The following is an 18,765-nucleotide window of genomic DNA, read 5'->3' as shown; positions in this document are numbered from 1 at the left end:
TATTAATAAGATAGGAAAGTTTAAACCCAAACAGGAGTCTATCTGGTTAAATCTGGATCAACGAGAAAAATGCCACAAAACAACCCTAAACAAAGAACAGCAGTAATTATGCCCACATGAAAGACGGGCATGAATTAAAATTGCAGCAGCGGACCAGAGAGCACGCCTCGCAATATGGCGAGGTTGCTGCAGTTGTCTTAAGACGTCTTAATTATATGATTGATGTGGGCTTCAAAAGAAAATTCAGAAGCCACAGTGGCTCCGAGGGCATGAGTATTATCGAAAGGATAAAGACAGCTTCCCCAGAAGAAAACCACTCTAAGAGGAAGCCTGGGAGGTTTACATGGCAGAACTAATCAATAATGTCTTGGTTTTATCTATATTAAGTTTAATAAAATTTGATGACATCCATGATTGAAGATCACACACACAATTATGGCAACATCAAAGGTATTCAGTAGCGCACGTTCAGCTTGAGAAGTATAGCAAATCAGAGCCTGAATGTATATGACACTGCACACCATGGGAACACACAGACCCTGAGCAGGGACAAGGGCTTGCTGAGTGCCTTCTTCTTCCACATTTATGAAAAGCAGTGGAAGCTATCTCGACAGCCTAAACCACGTATGCTTTCCTCTCATTCTCCTGGTCTTTTGATCTCCAGATTTTAGAACAAGAGGTCAAAAGCATGATGCCAAGGTAACTCCAGAATCTGCCAAGTCAAGTCTACACTTGATTGGTGCTCCCTTTTTCTCATTCCCCAAAGCCAAATGAAACCAGGGCATTTCAAAGGAGACACAGCAGACAGGGAAGGTGGAAATCTGGCGAAATTTCCACCCAGTTACTTAGAAAAAACGGGGGAAGAGGACTTCCTTGTCGAATTTCCAATGCTGCTCCGCAGAACAAAAGAAGAAAATGAGACCTACAATTACCTCAGCTTTAAGAGCTCAGCGCAAATCACGCTAATCCCCCGGACTTTGTACCACTGTCATATTTTATTTTCTCTTCAACAGGTGTACAAATTGTTTGGATTGGAGCTGGAAAACACCATTCAGACCCTACAGGCTGAATGGAAGCAGATTATTTCATTAGCTCAGTTGCTGTTGGTCCTCTGGTATTTTCTCCAAGAGTGAGCACGTTATTTGTGTCATTGCGATTTGTTTTAACCAGATTGGCAGCAGGAAATATTACAACTTTCCTCACAAGAGTGATTCAATTAGTTGAGCATTTTCTCTGATTTTATATCAGACAGGTAAAGCAACTGTTGCTAGCTTTAATTTAGCTCTAATAATTTGGCTGAGGAAAATCATAAATTTCAGTCCAGTCATTCTTATACCCGTGTTCGATGCCATTTTACACTTGAGGATCTCTTATAAGCCGATGCTTAACTTGTATGACTGACATGACACACTGTGAAAGTCGGATTTTCTTTTTTTACTTTGCTTTGAGAAAAGCAATAAGATTCAGACCCAAAAAAAAAGATTATAAAGCCATGATAAGTTATTAAGAAGGTGAACAGGAACTGTACTTCTGAAAGCAATTATTTTCTGAAGAAAACTGAGTTAAAACTCTGATTTGGTTTCATCTCATAACTTAAAGCACAGAAGAATTTTCTAGACAAAAGTGAAGTGATCTATTTTTGACAAGCACAACATCCTCTTTTCTCTATCTGAGTTAGTAGAAAGTCCAGGACTCTGAAATTAGGGCTTTCGACTCAAAAGCCATGCCGTTTCTGTCATACCACACTACCTTTAATTAAAGAAATCAACAAGTATCCTATTTCAAATATCCTCATTTTTCTTGGCTTATCCCATGGTATATTCTACAGCTATTTAACGGAAACCTTCTGGGGTCATTTAGATACCAAGGTGAGAGGACCCTCCCCTCTGCCACTGCCCATGCCCACATTGAGGGCCAATATGCATAGTGGTAAAAAAGTTCAGGTTCTACATCAGTTCAGGTCCTCTGAGAAGCAGAAGCCAAGATAGGATTTGCCCTACAAAACACTTGAATGGTTAAATTTGTAAAGTCAGGAGCTACTTTGGTAAAAGCAAGTCAGATCCTGAGAAGGTTGCTACCAATTTGAGTGTTGCTTCACCAAGCAGACATCACATCTCTCTGTCCCCGAAAGAGGTAGGCTGCACGTCACGTTTCCTGGCCATGTTCGGAGACTTTATACTTTCAACTCGCTGGAGCCACCATCCTCAGTGAAGAGTGATATTATTAGCTCTGATTGACCAGGTCTGACAGTAAGAGAGTGAGAGTGAGTGCCACATGAATTACACAGAGTGTGGATCCCAATGAAAATAAAAACTGCAGTGTGCAGACAAGAGGGGTGAAGGGTCCATTGAAAATCAGAGAGATTAGCAACTCATCACATTATTTGTGGGTTATCAGGAGACAGAGGTAATGAAAGTGAGACCTATATCCTTGATCAATAAGAGTTTGACTGCATTTTGAGTTCATTTTCCCCTGCCGAGAGAGAGACAGCAGGCTTACTATTGATCACCGTGTTAATCCATAACCAGACTGGGCCTTAGCCTGGTGGAGCAAGCAGGAAAAAATAAGATAATAAGCAGGAACTCTTGATCTTTTATTATGGTGTGCTAGATAAAGAGAGCGCGGGGGTTCAAGGTGGAATACTTTATAGTTAACCCTTACGTTCCCTAGTAATTTGGAATGCATAAGAAGAAGAATTGCATCCCACCTTACTCTGACTTTTGTTTGACCTTATCTTGTCTGCTTCCTAACTAAAGCATATCAAGGACGTTTTTTAAAGAGTGGAGACAGATAGTAATTGGGCAAAGGGACAGTCGCAAGGATGTTAGACCCGTGGTAAGGAGGAAGCTCTGCCAGACCCCTCTCATGAAAGCCAAGTGAGATTCAGTGTTAATAGTATCTGTTCATATTTTCTTTTATATTTTACCCATTTGTCACGGTATTTCAGAGTCACTAAATCTCAGAACCTTTATACACATGAATTGTCAATAATATGTTTTACTCTGTCTCAATATGAGCACCATTTAGTTTCTGGTTAAGCCAACAAGACACTTGAGTTCTGTTGGAATGACTCCATGATCTTATAGAAGTCTGTTGGGTCACTAAAGCTGGCATTATTGCTGATCTAGAACCATCTTAGAAAGACAGCAGTCCGTCGTTTCTTACAGAAGCTCCTTGATCTAATCTAAGCCCCTGCTATAATTTAGGCATTTATGTCCCTGCCTTATCTATAAAAAATCAGCTCTTAGCCAGTGACTTAATATTTACCCACAGTAGTTTTTGCTGAAATTTAGACTAGCTCCACCTCTAATCCATCTGATACCTTCATACAAATTAGGAAAATGTGACCCTTCTCACAAGCACAGCCACAGGCAACCAGGTAGGATTTCAGCCCTTTCTCCCCCCACCCCCAGGGACCCTTGTGCACCATTCTCAGAGGTGGCCTTTATATCCACACAACAGCAAGGAAATTGGGTTGATGGTGTGAATTGAAGCCAGTCTTCTTGCCCCTTGCACAGACCCAGTTGAGTTTTCACTCTGTGTCCTTGTCCCAATTCAGCTGTTTCTCACTTAGATGGTTCCTGTGCTTTTCCAACCAAGTTTCCATCTAGTTCTTCAAGATGCTCATCCTTGCACCCAACATGCACATATTAGTAAGTGGCAACTTGTGTCACCCTAGAGTTAAGTTTTCAGAAACAAATGTAGAAGGGAGTGGTATATGTGTCGGCATGTCAGTCTGTGAGAGAAAGAGAGAAAGTAAATGTCACTTAAAGTGTTCTGCTTTGGAAGCATGATACTCAAGCTGCTCTAATTAGAATGAGTGGAGGAGCCATTTGAAAACGACAAATTTAACTATAAAGCATTTTTTTAATGAAACGCCTTGTGATTACTTAGCCCTTTATCATTGGTTAATGAGGGAAGGCAACTTGAACAAGTTCACATATTATTGTGTGAGGAAACTAGACACGAACCCAGGCCTTCTGAAGCTGGAGCCAGAGTTATTTTCATAAGAGTAAGTAAAAAAAATCTCGTTTTCAAAATTAAAGGCACTGGCTTTAAACTACCATACTCAGTCCTTATGATAAATAGGTAAGTACCTCCCTCTAAAGTTCTCCTCCAAGGTTAAGGATCCAGCCTGAGAGGGTGAGTTAGCATCAATTTGCATTTTGTATGAAGAAAAGATTGTTGAGGAAAGAGGATTTCCTTCTATTTTAAAATGACAAAAGTCAGCCACTATTTACCTGAAGCCTCCATAAGACAAGCCTGTCAAGTCATGTAATGTGCTGTGGGTATGTGAAGATAGAGCAAATGATCTATGGAGGCAGTTTGGAATGACAGATGCTAGAATTATCAATTATCAAGGTTGTGAGGACTTGTGCAACTTCTCTGAGCTTTCCTTTCTTCTGGAATGATCCACATGATCATTCTAGATTTAACGTTCTATCATCTCCCACAGTAAAATGATCCTAGCAGCATTTTCAGCACCATGTGTAAACAGAAGCATTGATTCTTGGTCTTTGTAGTGACATGATCAAAATCTTTGTGTGTGTGTGTGAGGAAGATTGGCCCTGAGCTAACATCTGTTGCCAATCGTCCTCTCTTTGCTTGAGGAAGATTGTCACTCAGCTAATATATATGGCAATCTTCCTCTATTTTACGTGGAATGCCACCACAGCGTGGCTTGACAAGCAGTGCTAGGTCAGCGCCCAGGATCTGAGCTCTCAAATCCCGAGCCACCAAAGTGGAGCATGTGAACTTAACCACTACACCACCAGGCCAGCCCCAAACTCCTTTTGATTACTGCCAAAATAAGAAAATGAAGTTTGTTATCTGATCCAATGGGATGTTCCTTTGCGTTGAGTTGGCTCTTATTTTAAGAAATGAATAATTTAATAGAATAGGTGTCATTCAAAAAAGAGTTTACAAAAGCAGGGGACAACTTGTGATGACTGTGCAAATGTTTCTTTTTTTTTTAAAAGATTGGTATCTGAGCTAACATCTGTTGTCAATCTTCTTTTCTTTTTCCTTCTTCTTCTTCTCCCAAAAGACCCCCAGCACATAGTTGTATATTCTAGTTGTTGGCACCTCTGGTTATGGCATGTGGGACGCCACCTCAGCGTGGCGTGATGAGCAATGCCATGTCCGCACCCGGGATCTGAACCGGTGAAACCCTGGGCCACAGAAGCACAGTGCATGAACTCAACCACTCAGCCACGGGGCAGGCCCAAAATGTTTCTAATTTAATAAAAATCGAGATCTAACTTAAAATGAAAAAATAAAGTGTTTGGAGATGGATGCAGAAACTGAGAGAGCAAATCCTCTTCTAAATAACATTTTTTTCTTGATCATAAAGAGAAGCAAATTCCTTGCAGAAAGTATAACAAATACCAAAAAAAGTATAAAAACAAAACATTTGTCAAAGCCATTGTAGACATTTTGTAGCACAAACTCTCAGTTTTTTGTCCTATGCTCATATATAAATGAAGATTCTTGACAAAATTGGAATCATATTCTAAAAATTAAGCTGATTTATTTTGCTTAATTTGTAAATTACTTCTCCACATCCTTAAATATTCTTTGAAAACTAGAGAATGAACCTTCTAAAATGTAGTCTCTCCTTCCTCTAAATAAAATTTAAAGTCTATTTTCCCTACTTGTAAATGGGCTAGTGTTACTGGGTCAAATTCTGAAAGACAAAGATGATTAATTTTCAAATAGCCACCTCTATTTAATAACTAGAACATTCATTTCTTTTAAAATATCTACAAAATGATAGTTTCCAGTTTTGCTTTCATCTAATAGTAATTTCTAGGTGATTTAGGATATGAATAGGATAAGATTTCTGGAAATATTGCTGTGCTCTATGCACTTTTGGGTATTGTCTTAGTCCATTTGGACTATTATAACAGAATACCATGGACTAGGTGGCTTATAAACAAAAGAAATTTATTTCTCACAGTTCTGGAAGCTGAAAAGTATAAGATCAAGATGCCGGCAAATTCCGTGTCTGGTGAGAGCCTGATTCCTGGTTCACGGACAGCTGTCTACTCCCTGTGTCCTCATATGGTGGATGGGGTGAGGGAGCTCTCTGGGGTCTCTTTTATAAAGGCACTAATCCCACTTCGTAAGGGCTCCTATCTTGACTTAGTCATCTCCCAAAGGCCTCATCTCTTAATACCATCACATTGAGATTTAGCATGTCAAAGTCTGAATTTGGGGAGGATGCAAACATTCAATCTATAGCAGGTTTCATAAGATATTCTCTTATCCACTCCATGTAAATATGCAGATACCTTTGGAGCAAATAAAATAAAATTTCTGAACACTTTTTGTCCTCTCTTTTTACTTGGCTTTTTTTCCCCAAAATATAACAACCTGATTTCAAGTGTCTAACGTTTTTGTTGTTTTTCCTGTACCCGTAAAAAAAAAATTCTAAAGACTAATTAAAATACACACTCTTGCATTTGCTCAGCCAAGCCTGCACCCTGCCACTCACCTGGTAGAATTCTTCTCCATCAGGATTCCACTATGCCTAGGATGAAACGAGGCTTTATTCTGCCAAGCAGGTTAATAAATACACAATTTCAGGTAGCTCAGGAATCCAGGAGTATTTCTGAGGCTCAAATCAACTGATGCATCGCAATTTGGGTTGATAATTTTCCCTTTGTGGCAGGGTAGCCTTGCAAGCAGGCAGAAGCCCATGCAAGCAGATGCATGAGAAAGCAGGTAAGATTTCTGCCACAATCTTCTCCCTTCACAATAGTGTCAGCTACCAGGCCCCATGCTAGGCAGTTTTTATTTATTCTCTTTAACTCTTTAGACAACTCTTCATTGTAGGCAGTATTAACTCCATTTGGCTGACGAGCCACTATTAATAGGTATGTGTATTTCCATCTCCTATATTTGTTCAGGGTTCTGGAAGCCCTAATTAAAATGCATATGACCCACAGAGTGGTAACAACTGATGCTCTTATCTTTTACTTAGATGGCTCAGTGGGCACCTCAAGAGCAGGAGTCCACTGTTTAGGGTGTCAGGAGAGAGAATGGCAGCCTAGGAAGGGGAATCTGTGGTCTTCATAGATGACTTCCGCTTGGCTATTCTCAGGAATGTATTTTCACTGGAAGTCTTCAACCTGCATCCATAAAATGTCTTGACATTCATGGGGTAGATATTATCTCAGCATTTGATGGCAGCTAGATCAGACATCCTCTAAAATCTCCTCCCATCCTGAAATTCTAGTACCCCTAAACCATCCCACAAATGCTTTGGTCACCAAGAGGACTGATAGTCATCCCAAATACTGGGACCTTGTCGAGCCCGTGCGTTATGATGTTCCAAACACTGCGCTATTTTTGGAGAAGGCACATTGGCTCCTGAAGAGAAAGGCAGAGTGTTGTTGAGTCTGCAGTTCACTATGTCAATAGAGAAGTTAGCATTACTTCTGAGGTTGGACTTTTGATTATGGTATTCCCAGTTCTCATTTCACTTAATTCCAAAATCCAGGACAGCAGCCCCAATCTCATCCATTTTTGCAAATTCGTATGCTATGGTCAAAAGAGAGAAGATGAGAGAATAGTATGATCTGTTCAAATGCATCACACAACCAAAAAAGTAAAATAAGGAAAGAGTAAAATAAGGAAAATTGGTTGAAAAATCTGTTTAAGAATAAGTCAAATCTCTACATCTTTTCCCCAGATCACACAGCCCAAAAAGATCCCTCCCTCATCCTAGAAAAAAAGAACTGGAAATTTATTCTCTGGGGTAAAAATTTCAAAATTTTGAAGGCAAATGATTTCTAACTTAGACTTCTATACCCAGCCAAACTAGTTATAAAACTAAAGGCTAGAATAAGGGCATTTTTAGATACGTCTCTAAAATTTTCCTCCCGTGCACTTTTTCTCAAAAGCTATCAGAGAATGTGTTCCACCAAAACGAAGGAGTAAACAAATTAAAAAGAAGATGGGAGATGTAGGAAGAAAGAGATAGCCGCAAATGCAATGACTTTAAGAATGGAGATTTTTATTTCTGTCTCCCGTAACAGTCTTGAGTGAGAAGGAGGGTTGTGAGGTTCCACGTGACTGTTCAGAGATCCCTCCCCCAGTTTTCATAGTCACTATTTCAGGGCCAAAGTTGGAAAGTTTTCCAACTCATGGGAAGTGGAAAGAAAACTCAGAGGAGTGTAGGTACGATGTTTTAAGACCTGAGCATGGAAGTGGTGTATCTCGCTTGCATTCTACTGTGTTATTCACATGGGCACATCTACCTGCAAAGGACTCCTGGAAAATTTAGTCTCTACCTGGGCAGCTAGGAGCCTAACATATTTACCATCAAAGAAAAAGAGAATGGATAATGGATTTGGGTTACATTTTGAGACCAAGAGCAAGTGTCTGAGACTATATATTCCAACAGTGAACCCAAGAATATTACTCCAAAATGGCCAGATGGGAGCAGAACAGTAAGAATATAGAGGATGTTATGTAAAACCAAGCCTCCTTCGACCCCAGCCACCACAAGGTCGTCCTAGATGCTACCTTGGGAACAAGCAGCAGGAAAGGAAAGAAACCCAAAAGACTGTGTGTTGGCCTGAAAGAGGGAGAGTTTAAAGCATATAAGACTGTAATTTCCTTAAGTGGCACAAGGAAAGTCCAGTCACCCATCATTAACTCCACTACAACTTTTCCCCTCCAATAAGTTAGGGCCTCATGAAAACCTCCAATCAGATGCCAAGAAATAGAAAGGCTTCATTTTCTTTGCATATTTATGGTAAGTATGTGTCAGAACCAATCCCCATTGACCGACGTTCAGTATACTTCTGGTTTATTGTTGTTTTAAACAATGCTACAATGAATACGTGTGTGTGCGTAGCTGTGTGTGTATGTCAATGCACTTGGCAGATTTTATTTCCTTTGGATAACATTTTAGAAATGGAACTTCTGGGTTGAAGGGAATATACTTTTTAAGGTTGTTGATGGCCCTTGCTAAATTCTCTCCAGTAAGGTTGTACCAACCTATAATTCCACAGCAGTGCATTGGAGAATTAAGCTTTCCTCATCCCGAGTATTGGAGATGCCTTAAGTATTTCACCGGAAATTCTTGTCCTAAAATGGCCCACAAGATAACTTTGTTTTCTTTATAGCTCATATACATTGAATAAGGGTCTAAATGGAGAAATTAGTAGGGAAGTGTTAAGCTCAATAATGAGAAATAATTTATTTCTAATCATTTAATAAGACATTCTGTGAAGAGATCTCTTCTAAAGACGTTCTGTAGAAGGAACACTGAACTGGGATCCAGAGTCACTATACTCAATAGCCACTTCTGGTAGTAGCTAGCTGTGTGACATTAATAAATCACTCAACCTCTCTGGGCTTCAATTTCTTTGTTCTTAAAAACAGGGGCAGGGGCCGGCGTAGTGGCATAGTGGTTAAGTTCACGTACTCCGCTTCGGTGGCCCAGGGTTCACAGGTTCAGATACCGGTTGTGGACCTAGAACCACTTGTCAAGCTACACTGTGGCAGGCATCCCACATGAAATAGAGGAAGATTGGCACAGATATTACCTCAGCAATAATCTTCCTCAAGCAAAAAGAGAAAGATTGGCAACAGATGTTAGCTCAGAGCCAGTCTTCCTCACACACACACACACACACACACAAAATAGGGGTAGTATTAAATTTATTAATTTCTTGTCCCATAAAGTATTAGAAATCCTAATGATAACAAATTTTATAATTTTCATTTGAGTCAAAGACACTAGCCTAACAACTAAGCCATGCATGATTGAAAGAGAAAACTCAAAGGAAAAGAAATGTTTCATTTTGTACTATCACTAAAATAATCTCACTAGAAACCTGAGTATTAATGATTCCCCTATGCAAAATAGCAACTACTGGTTTCAATTCAGACGAATGGCTTTAACTAATGTAAAATTTTCAGCATCATTTCACTTAAATTCAAAATTGAAATTCAACAAACATTTATCGTGCCGGGAACTATTCCACATGAAAAATATAAAACAATGACTCTGTCCTGAAGAAGCTGACAACATAGTGAAGTCGTTTTCTAACAGTAGGTTTTCAAACAGAATTATTTCATTTAAATAACAGGAAAGAATACTAAAACGAAGAAATACTAAAATTAAATAAAATTTCCACACTAATCTCAAAATTGAAGTTCACTTTTACAAGTTACTTGCATATTTTTCTTAATATTTAATATATTTTGCATATATTGTAAATAAATGTTTTTAAGAGATTTGAGCTGTGTGTGTGTGTGTTCTGTGTGTGTGTGAATATAATCTTACTAATAACCTATACTAATTTTAGTATTAAAATTATTTATACATTTAATAATACTTGAGTCAAAGTTTCAAAATTAACATAGAAATATGATTGACATCGGCACAGTAACATGTTATAAAATACAATTACTTAATTTTAAAAATTAACTCCATATAATTAACTAATACACCAATTAAGCAATACATAATTAAGTAAGTTATAGTCCTTGCCACTTAGTCATTTAATCGTAAAAGCGAAGCATATTTTTATAAACAAATGAAATAAATAGGAAATCTATTAATTAAATGTGTGGTTGGTGCTAAGAATAAACATTAAGAATAAAAATTATCTATTTCCACAGTCTATGTAATCAGAAAACAGGCCTTATTATCCAGTGCATGATTATTATATCAGCACAGAGCACGTGGTATAAAGTGTAGCTTGGTACCTCAGTTGGATGCTGGCTCTGCCACGTACCGGTAACTTCCTTAACCTCCCTGTTTATTTCTCCATCAGTAAAATGAGGATAATAACAGTACCTACTTCATCATGATGTTTTCAGAATTAAATGAGATGATGCATGGATAGGGCTTACCATAACCCTTGACACCTGGAAAATCCTAGGCACAATTATTATGTACCCAGCTTGGGAAATGGTCAGCTTTGTGCATAATTTGATATTAAATCAGAATTCCGTGATAACTGGTATGAATACAACCTAGCTCATCTCTATGATTGGCAGGGAAATTGTAAGAACGGAAACAGGAATACTATTATTTTGGCAAAAGGCCATAAGAGTCCTCTTTTCCAACACAGTCCCCTTTCTGTTCACAAGAATCAGGGTACTGTTACTGAAAGTTTCTCTCAGTCTCACTTGCAAACTACTTCAGCAAACTAGACCTGATCACTGTGGGTTCATGTTTCCAAAAGAGAACTTACATAGATGGGTTCTTTGAGAGGAGACAACAACAAAATGACTTTGGCTAACGTCAAGTGAAGAAAATCTCTAGAGGGAGATTAGGAACACAGGATATTTTGGGGAGGGCTGGAGAACCAGGTTTGGGAGCAGGCGGGAACAGAGGCAGCACTGGAGTGTGGAAGCAGGCCTACGAGGACCACCCTTACCTGCTCAGAAAAAAACTTTAGGGAGAATGAGGTCTTACCCTTTCATTCCTCTGTTTACAAGGTTTAGGACGCACGCCAGGCCTGTCTGTACTGGGACAGAGCAAAGAAAGATCTGTCCCTTTGGATCACTCTGGCAGGATGCCAGTCCCAGAACACTGCCGAGGATGGGTGCTTGGAGAAGTGTGAACAGATTCTGGACAACCTCTGAACATGGGGTGGCCACAGTCAAATACATGAGGCATCATAGAACCTCATGAAGCTTAAATATAATTGCGTGAATGTTCCTGGGAGGAAAACCAGTCCAAGCTCCCATCAGGGAACTTTAGCATTAATACTTTGAAGGATTTACATTGGGAGAGGGTACATAAAACCATAAGATGACTATAAACTAGCAGAGCTGTAACATTTTTCTAGGATTAAACAATACCATGGCTATGAAAATCCTTCATAAAACACAGCCCACTATGTGAATGCAAAGTGTTATCAGTCTCAGGAGATGTCTGTTAGAAAAGTAGACGCCATATTTACACACAATCAGTGGGAAACCAGACATTCTCTTGCCCCACCATTGTTCCCCTATCGACCAGCTCTCTTCCCTTTTAACAAGATCACGTTTTAATCATAGCAAAAGTAGAATTTTAAGAATTTTTTTTAAGAATTTTAAGAAATTTTATTCAGAAAGAACGCATACCCTCAGGGTATGCTAAATACATAGTCACACAGACACACACAGGCCCCATCTGAAAGCTATTCATAAGGTAGTTCTCCTACAGGTTTAATTGGCAACATTCAGGTATTGCACAGAAGAACCTAAGAATGGGAAGTGATTTCCAATGAGATCTGTCTCGGGAGCTGCAATCAAATAGGAATTCAGGGGATGTTCTGACATCAGTTTTAGGAGGACTAGTTTGTTTGCATCTGTTAAATTTACAGTGCTTAACTTTTCAGCGCTGAGACTGTCAAATTTCCAGGAAATGTTTTATTCTCTCAGGTTTCTTTGTCTGCAAAATGAAGCTATCACTGAAATATTTCCAAGGAAATCCCAGTGGAGATCTTTATAGACAGAGAGGTAATTGCACGGATGGAATGAATTGGCTCTAAGTCCTCGTACATGTAGAAAGGCAAATAATATTCTGATGATACAGAAGTTAGCAAATCTGAGGTTTGAGAGGTAAAAGCCACAGAGTAACGTATATGCTTAATATCAACAAAAAAAAAACAAGGAAAGTTTTAGGGAGAGAAAGCAAGTTAAATCATACCATTTTGAAGCAAAGTTCAAAAAACTATACATTTTGATAAATAGTAAAGAGCCCAAATTATAGCAAAGTTTTTTAAAATGGAGACAAAAACAAATCCTATTCATTCTCGTAATATTGTCTTTTTATATACAGGACTTACATTTTGATGAAGTAATTTATGTTTTTTTATATCTAATTTTTATCTTATTTTAATGCCTTTATATTCTGAGAAATATTTGCCTACTCCATATTCTTAGTCTCTTTTTTTCCTGGAAGTTTATAATTTTTGCTTTTACTTTAGCTCCATGGTCCATCTGAAATTATTGTTTGTATATTGTGTAACGTAGGTACCATGTTTATCACTTGGATATTCAATTGTTCCAGAACCATTTATGGAAAACACTCCTTTGTTTTTCACTTAATTGTTTTGTGTCCTTGTAGAAAATTCACTCTCTCTGTATATATGGGACTATTTGTAAGATTGCACTTTGATCTATTGGTTTATTTATCTTACCTCATACCATACAACACTGCTTTATTATGTAATTTTATACTGAGTCTTGAAATCAAGTAGTTTAAGTCCGCCAACTTTATTCTTCTTCTACAAACATTCCTGGCTACTCTAGGTCCCTTGCGTTTTCATATAAATTTTGGAATCAACACGTCAATTAAAAAAAAAAAAGTCTTGTTAACAGAGCTAGCATATCAGCCCTAAACAGTCTACCTCTGGGCTTTTCAGGGAGAAATAACACATATCTTGTTTCAGCCAGTTTCTTCGGGATCTCTTTTCCTGAAAACCAAAACTAACCCTAACTTATACAAGCTTTGATCGGCTCTGATGGACCGCTTGCCAAACCCTGGACCAATCACTGTGGCCAGGAAGTATGATGGAGGCAGCTTCACCAGAACCCCAAGAACTGATGGTGGAAAAGAGATGGCTCCCCAGGAAAATCAGGGCAAGTGCTAGAACTAGAAGAAGCTGAAAGGATGAGAGGTAGATAAAACAGTATATGTCTACCACCCCGCCAACATAGCCCCAAAATAAACAGGCTAGAGGATACACGTGCCTTGATTTGTTTTGTGTTTGATACTATCTCTTTTTGAAAAAACTCATTTGGTTTAAAATATGCTTCTAGCTATCAAGCTGTCTATACACTCTGAAATACAAACAACAGCACCCAGATCAAAGTATGTGAAAGAGACATGATGACGTAGCAATCCCAGAGATCTCAGAGCATGCTCTGTGGAAGAACTGGGCAAGCCAGCTCAGCTTTCGGAGAAGCCAGAAGCCAATCTTGTGAGGACAAGCTATCACATCCGCCAAATGAGGAAGCCTCAAAAGGTGCTTGTTTGTTTACTTGCTTGGTTTTGCTTTATTTGTACTAACCAAACAAGTTTAAACAAAAAAAGAAGGGACATCTTTTCAGGTTGAGATTCAATATTGGAAACAACTTAAAAAGCAAGTACTGAAGGGATAGCCTCTGCCAAATATTTTCTGAAAACCCAGATGAAGTTAGGAAACACGGATGTGGCAGATGTATAAAGCCCAAAGCAAAACCCAGGCCAGTCTCCCTATTAATGCCTCACGACACTGCACGAGCATTATAATTGGAATGTGATGTTGAAGGATGACTCAAGTAATCCACTTGGCAGAAGATCTAAATTTTTTGGAACTGTCTTCCAGCCTGGGTTGAATTCCCTGCTCTGAGCTAGCCAGCTGATCTCTAGGTGTACAGCTATGAAATGAGAATGAGTGATGTGTCTATCCTGTGAGCTGCAAGGCTGCTTTGGAAACTGCGTGGCTACATCTGGGATGGACGCTCAGCTCTGGTGTTCTGAGGATTCCTCCCTCTTCTTTCTCCTTTGCTCATCTCTGATCCCATCAAATCACAGTCCAACTAACGCCTTCCCAGTGCTAGAGCCAGAAAGAAACTTAGAGACCAGGAGAATACCAAGCCCCTCATTTTCAGATGAGGAAACTTGCAAACTAAGCTCTGGAAATTTTTTCAAGCGTAAGATAACTTCTTTGCCCTTGATCAAGAAATCTTCCTGTTTTGTGTTTATCTTGTTTCTTTCCCACGGCTCTTTATATTTCTTCTAAAAGCATTCATCTTAAAGCCCTTCTATATGTTTCAACCAACTAAGTTTGTTGAACCTTAAAACAAATGAGATGAAAGACCAAAAAATGACTCCCAGTGTTGAAGTATATGAAGGACATGATTGTACATTTAACCTAAAGCAATTAGTCTGAAGTATTATCCTCAACATGATGATACTGTTTTAACTAAAATCCTATCTATCTATAGTGCTGTGCCAGATACATTACAAATGGAACTAAATGGACAAGATCCCAGACTTCAGATTTACCATACCATAGAGATTGCTCTGGGTCATTTGCAGTAAGTGTTCTTCAGAGGCATCAACCATCATTTCTCCAGAGATCTTGGGTACAGGTAGATCCATGAGCACCGTGAAAGTCTTCTCAGGTAGTCCCAAGAGGGCATCCTGGACTAAGGATGGAGACCAGGTGAGAGTCCCATTTGGGAAGTGAGACAGCTTCATGTCTGCCTTCACATGGCCCACATCACCCATTAATATGGTGCCCTTAGAGACTGCTCTTTCTTTATGAACTCAGAGTTAAGTTCACGACCCACTATTCGCAAGGGAATAAAGATTTTATGGAATGCCATTTTGTATTCCATCTTCCTTTCATTCTTGTTTTATTTTGTTTGCTTCTAATGTGTTTTACATTTTATTTATAATGTGTTTATAATGTGCATTTTTGTTAATCACTTTGAATCCTTATGGGGCAAGGTATGATTTTCATATCATATTACGTTATGTCAAGTCATATTAATGTGTGTGCACATAAATTTGGGGGTATCACAGAAAGAGAATAGGCTTTGGAATCATTCTGTCCTGCTTTCAATCTCTCTTCTGTCACTTGGTACCTGTGTGACCTTGAGTGAGTTATTTATCCTCTCTGAGATTCAGTTTCCTCGCCTGTAAATTGGGAGTGAGAATGTCTACCTCAGAAAAGTTTGTCAGGACTGAAGGTAGTATCGTCAAATTACCTCGCACATTGCCTAGCACCAAGTAATCACCCATGTATCATTGGATATACTTATTTATGAAGCAGGTTATCTGCAAAGTATTTAGGGATGAGTTTATCTTCTAAACAGGATTGAGTACAAGCCACAGAATCAAAAATAAACAAGTGGGCCCTCATCAAACTAAAAAACTTCTGCACACACACAAAAACACAACCAACAAAATGAAAAGGCAATCTATGGAATGAGAGAAAATATTTCCAAACCATAAATCTGATAAGGGGTTAATATGCAAAATATGTAAAGAATTTATGCAACTCAATAACAAAAAGATCCAAACAATTCAATTAAAAAATAGGCAGAAAAACTGAATAGATATTTTTCCAAAGGCACCATCCAAATAGCGTCTCAACATCTCTAATCATCAGAGAAATGCGAATCAAAACCACAATGAGATATCACCTCACATCTGTTAGGATGGCTACCATCAAGAGATAAGTCTTGCTGAGGATGTGGAGACATTGGAACCCTTGTGTACTGTTAGTAGGGAGTAAATTGGTGCAGCCATTATGGAGAACAGTATGGAGGTTCCTCAAAAAATTGAAAATAGAAATACCATATGATCCAACAATCTCACTTCTGGGTATGTATCCAAAGGAAACAGAAGTAGGATCCCAAAGAGATGTCTGCACTCCCATGCTTATAGTGTCGTTATTCACAATGACCAGGATATGGAAACAACCTAAGTGTCTATCGATGGATGAATGGGTAAAGAAGATGTAGTATATATGTACAATGGAATATTATTCAGCCATGAGAAAGAAGAAAATCCTGTCATTTGGGACAACGTGATGGACCTTGAGGACATTGTGCTAAACGAGATAAATTAGACAAAGAAGGACAAACATTGTGTGATATCACTTATATGTGGAGTCTAAAAAAGCCCAACTCATAAAGACAGAGAGTAGAATGGTAGTTACCAAAGGCTCCTGGGTGGGGGAAATGGGAGAAGTTGGTCAAAGGATACAAACTTGCAGTTAGAAGATGAATAAGTTCTGGGGGTCTAACGCACAGCATAGTGATTATAGTTAAGAATACTGTATTATATACTTCAAAGTTGCTAATAGACTAGATCTTAAATGTTCTCACCACAAAAAAGAAATGATAATTATGTGACATGATAGAGGTGTTCGCTAACACTATGATGCTAATCATATTGCGGTATATAAATGTATCAAATCAACACATTGTACATCTTAAACTTACGCAATGTGATATGCCAATGATATCTCAATTAAAAAGTAATAATAAATAAATAAGTAAACAGGATTGAGCATTTTCTGCCAACTTAAGAAGACTGAATCCAACAACATCAATACTGAACTTCTTCTCCTGTCCCAAAGCAAAAGTGCCAGCTTCAATCAACCCTAAGTTGTCATCTTGACAGAGAGAGGGAGGGAAAGAGGAGAAGCAGAGGAAGAGGGGTCAGGGAGACCCCCTGGATTAATCCTTAAGTGAATAGCCACAACTATCAAGACCATGGAGGCAGCAATATGCCCAGCTCCCCACTTGCGTGTTCATTGGCCAGTGTCAGTCTCAGCATCAACTGGGAACTTGTTAGAATGGGAGAAAATATTTCCAACCATATATCTGATAAGGGGTTAGTATTCAAAATATATAAGGAATTCATGCAACTCAATAACAAAAACACCCAAACAATTCAATTAAAAAATGGGCAGAAAAACTGAATAGACATGGCAATGCAAATCAGAATCTCTCCTGTGGAGGCCAGAAGTGTATCTTTAGAGTTTAACGAGCTCTCCAGGTGATTCTTATGCACACTAAAGTTTGAGAAGCGCTGTTGGAAGATACTAATGCTAGAAGGTACATTTAGCCATCAGACAGTCCAAATGGAACAAACCAATGACCCACAGGCCAGATCCAGCCTCCTGGATTATTAGTTTGGGACTGCAAAATAATTTTTTAAATGGCTGCTTTCAAATTTTGAAAATCTGAATTTTCAGGTGATCTTGAAAAATCAAAAACTACAGTAAAATTAAATCTGCATTTCCATAAGGCTATGTTTAATAAAAGGTAAATGGCAGTGCTCCTCTTTAGAACAAGCCTGCACTCTCCAGTTTGCCATAGTCCCCACCACGCCCAATGATATCACACCTGGTCCACATTACCCATATATCATCCCTGTCAGGCCTCTGTGGGCACTTGGTTTAAAGTTAATAAGGAAATTTGTTTTAGACCCAGCCATATATCTGACTTGTTGGAAGATGAACCTTGCAAGATGCCAGCAGCAACCGTCAAATGCTTGATCCATTGCTGGATCTATTGCATGCAGCCTCCCGTAAGTGTAGGGCATTGAGAGATTAGCTTGTTAGACTCTTAAACACAAGACAAGGGCCCCAACAGCATGGGGGAAAGACAGCCAAGTATTCACTCCTGAGGAGCCTTCATGAGGGGCTGGGGAGCTGACACTACATGTGCGTTTTGACCATTTAAGTGTGGGCTGTATATGGGAATGTGGAAAACAAGGGGGAAGGGAAAAGAGCCTGGGTTGTTTGTTGTGTGTTTTTGTTTTTTGTGGTTTGGGTTTGATTTGGTTTTGCTAGTCCCTATTCTCCCTGTATTCTTTCTCCATCTTCCATTTAAAAATGATATTAAATAAACAAAAATTTAATTTAAAAAAGGAACCGTAAACTATCATTCCAGTGAATAACCCCAAAAATAAAGAGTAAGAACTACAAGATGGTCTGACATGCTCAACCAATGTTCATCTTCTTTTTGCATCTTATATGGGAGGCGTCGTGAAACCTTATGCCTTCCATATATGTGGAGTTTTGTGTATCTTTTTCAATATAGCGATGAGTTAATTTCAGAGACCTTCCAGATTTCTGTTAGGATTATACTTTATGGTACTGCATATCTTGGGACAATAATTTTATTGGAAATGCATTTGTAAGATGAGACTTTTCACTATTTAGAGAATGGAGTCAAGCGTGTTCAAGACTTATTTACATCATAGATATTGTTTCAAATTCTGTTGAATGGCTGTTTCTA

At 38.7% G+C, this 18,765-nt stretch overlaps 1 long non-coding RNA gene across 2 annotated transcripts in view; it reads right to left on the bottom strand.

The window, feature by feature from the left end:
- LOC138924202 (uncharacterized) overlaps positions 1-18,765 on the bottom strand; it is a 92,360-nt gene that overhangs the window by 11,165 nt on the left and 62,430 nt on the right. The window contains exon 3 of one of the 2 annotated variants that reach the window (XR_011438960.1): positions 15,016-15,153. The exons of the other annotated variant lie outside the window; for it this stretch is intronic. This is a non-coding gene — a long non-coding RNA (uncharacterized lncRNA). The remainder of the gene's footprint in view (positions 1-15,015; positions 15,154-18,765) is intronic. 2 annotated transcript variants of the gene reach the window in all.

Source organism: Equus caballus, chromosome 1 (assembly GCF_041296265.1).
Source record: "Equus caballus isolate H_3958 breed thoroughbred chromosome 1, TB-T2T, whole genome shotgun sequence".
Lineage (NCBI taxonomy): Eukaryota > Metazoa > Chordata > Mammalia > Perissodactyla > Equidae > Equus > Equus caballus.
The sequence above is the reverse complement of the archived record's forward strand: the minus strand, read 5'-3'. Positions and strand labels throughout refer to the sequence as shown.